This window comes from Pteropus vampyrus, unplaced genomic scaffold (genome assembly GCF_000151845.1).
Source record: "Pteropus vampyrus isolate Shadow unplaced genomic scaffold, Pvam_2.0 Scaffold219, whole genome shotgun sequence".
NCBI lineage: Eukaryota > Metazoa > Chordata > Mammalia > Chiroptera > Pteropodidae > Pteropus > Pteropus vampyrus.
The window spans coordinates 1,874,397-1,877,633 of NW_011889000.1; the positions used below are offsets into that span (position 1 = coordinate 1,874,397).

At 35.3% G+C, this 3,237-nt stretch overlaps 1 pseudogene; it reads left to right on the forward strand.

The window, feature by feature from the left end:
• The first annotated feature begins 2,685 nt into the window (after nucleotides 1-2,685).
• On the forward strand, nucleotides 2,686-2,803 carry LOC111747376 (annotated as a pseudogene).
• The last annotated feature ends 434 nt before the right edge of the window (nucleotides 2,804-3,237 follow it).

A 3,237-nucleotide genomic window follows, 5' to 3' on the forward strand; every position in this document is an offset into this window, starting at 1 on the left:
GTCTTTCATTTCACAATTAGAGATGAAGTATTAATTACACCTTTCCTTTTTGCCAATCTATGCATTTAATGCCAAAAACTTCCTTCTCAGTACTGTTTTAGCTACATTCCACAATTTGATGTATTGTGTTTTAACTTTCATTCAGTTGAAAGTATTTTCTAGTTTCCCTGATTTCTTCTTTGAGCCATGGGTTGCTTAAAGGTGTGTTGTTTAATTTCCAAATATTTGAGAATTTTTTTAGATATCTTTCTGGTTTTGATTTCTAATTTGATTCCATTTTTGTTAAAGGATATACAGTGTATGAGTATATCCTTTCCAACTCTTGTGACTTTTTTATGACACAATATATTCTATCTGGGTAGATCTTTCATTTGCACTTAAAAAGAATGTGTATTTGAGTGTTGTTAAAATAGTGTTCTATAACTGTCAATTACTTCAATATGGTGGTGCCCGAGTCTTCTGTATCCTTACTGATCTTCTACTTGTTTTATCAATTATTGAAAGAGAAGTTTGAATTCTCCAACTACAATTTTAGCTTTATCTATTTTTCCTTTTGGTTCTAACAGTTTTTTCTTCGAGTATTCTGAAGCTTTGTTAAATCCATGGACATTTAGGAAATTTATGTCCTTTTATGAATTGATCCCTTAATCATTATAACATGTCTCTCTTTGTGCTAATATCTCTTGCTCTGATGTTTACTTTGTATAGTCACCCCAGTTTTCTATAGTTAGTATTTGCATAGTACATGTTTTTCCATCTAGTCTATCTATATTTTCATGTTTGAAGTGGATTTCTTTTAGATAGGATAGAGTTAGATGTTTTTAAAAAGATCTAATATGATAACCTCTGCCATTTATTACTTACATGTACTTATATTCAATGTAAGTGGTCTAAACATACAGTCATCACCATGTGGTGTAGGTTCAGATATGTCAATTGAGCCATATAATTTGTCACCTAAAAACCATTTTAAAATTTTAAGTTTTTTTATTCCAATTTTTCAGATATCCTAAAGGGGATACATAAACTATAGCAATCCTTCCTAAATTTCCCTTTAATTTTCCTTCTACTTTTCTTACACAGTGCAGCTCTTTGTATTCCTTTCTTTTTAATTCTTCACAAAATTGCTCCCAATAGTATCTTGTGCCTCCTGTCCTTCTCCACCTCTCCCCATTTCTTCCTGATTCTGTATAATGAGAGTTCAAAAGGATATTTCTGACACCCATTTTCCCCCTCATCTTGGAGGATGAGGGAGAGAAAGAAACTGAGTATGTGTAACTGGAGTCCTCTTTAGTCCACAGGAGGAGAGAAGTATCTGGGAACAATTATACATTAACATCTTTTGTCCAGTCATGCTCTCCCATGGTTCATCTCATGGCTGCAGAGAGATGACCAATATTTAAATGTACCACCATGCATTCATTCCCTCTCTTCACAGTTCAGTGCCTCTCTCCCCTATTTTGTCAGCTTCTACTGTGTGGGAGAGGGTATAATTCCTCTCAGCTTTTAATCTTCCCTGCTCTCCAGACAATGCCTTTAGTAGGGAAAAGAGAAGAGCACAGTGGTGTGAGCGTTCATTCATTCATTTATTCATTCAATAAATATTTGTTCAGTACCTACTATGTGTGAGGTTCTCTTTGAGATGCTTAGGAGCGATCTAATCAGAGAAGACCCCTGCTCTTGCATTGCTCACCTAGCTAAGGAGACACACAGTTAGCAAACAAAATGTATAAGTTCAGATGGTGCTTATGGGCCAAGAAGAAATAAAGCAGAGAAGGGGAAATAGATCAATCAGAAGTGGGGTGACAGCATGCAGGGCCTGAGTGGTCAGGAAATGATTCTACAGCTGTCCATGGGAAATATAATGTAAACCATTTGTGTAATTTTAAACTTTGTCATTGTGTTCAGAAAACTAAAAAGAAACAGGTTAAATAAATAAATAAATAAAACGAAAAGAAACAGGTACGATACTATTTATTGCATTATTTTAACAAAATATATAAAAATTATATTATTTTAATATGCAAGCAATATAAAAACAATTAATGAGATATTTTACATTTTTTTTTTTTACTAAATGCAATGGATGTTTATTTTCTCCTCAAATTCATAAATTGAGATTCTAACTTCCAATGTGATGGTATTAGGAAGTGGGGCTTCTGGGAGATGACTAGGTCATTAGGGTGGAGCCCTCATGGATAGGATTAGTGCCCTTATAAAAGAAACTCCAAAGAGCTCCCTTGTCCCTTATGCCATGTGAGGATATAATGAGAAGACAGCCATCTATGAACCAGGAAGCAAACTCTTACCAGACACCAAATCTGTGTCTAAGTTATTTCCTGGGATGGCAGTAGTTAGGAAGCCTAGAGTAGAACCTCACTTACTTTGGCACAGCGGTGAGGAATGATGTCCTCCTGTCTGCCAGTTGATATACTCTGCCCCCACACATAGGTCATGTAAATCATTGCATTTTCATTCTGAAGACAGACTGGTAATAAAAAAGAACCCAAGTAATTCACCCTGCTCCTTATACTTAGAAGCATTAAAAACCAACCAAGGGTCATAAGATACTTGAGAAAAACCAGCAGGGCCAAAATGAATAAATAGAATTCCCCTAGAAGAAACATAAATAGTTCAGAGAACAGAAGAGAACTTTTAAAAAAAATTTAAATTAATATTCTCAGAGTCTACGGCGATGCCACACTGAACAAGCCTGATCCCGTCTGATCTCGGAAACTAAGCAGGGTTGAGCCTGGTTAGTACTTGGATGGGAGATCATCCAGGAAGATAGGTGCTGTAGGCGTAAAAAATTGAAAAAAATGTTCTCAGAGAAATTTGAAGTGACAGTGCATCTATAAAATAGGAATAGGTGACTAAAAAACGACCCCAAAATAATTTCTGTTAGAAATAGAATTCTTAAATGAAAACTCAACAGAAGGACTAAAGAAAAAAAGTCAGAAGAATCTTCCAGAATGCAGATCATGGGGACAAAAAAGAAAAGTGGAAACACACAGATGACTCACCAAGAAGGGCCAACATCCATCTAATAGGAGTTTCAGATTTAGAACAGAATAAAATAGACAGAAGGAAATAATTAATAGAAGTAGATGTCCCAGAGCCAAAGAAGGGTCCAAGTCTTCAAATTGAAAAGTCTCACCCACTGCTAATCCACACGAATGAAGACTCATACCTAGCGATATCATGAAGAAACTTCACAAGTCTAAAGACAAGCAAATT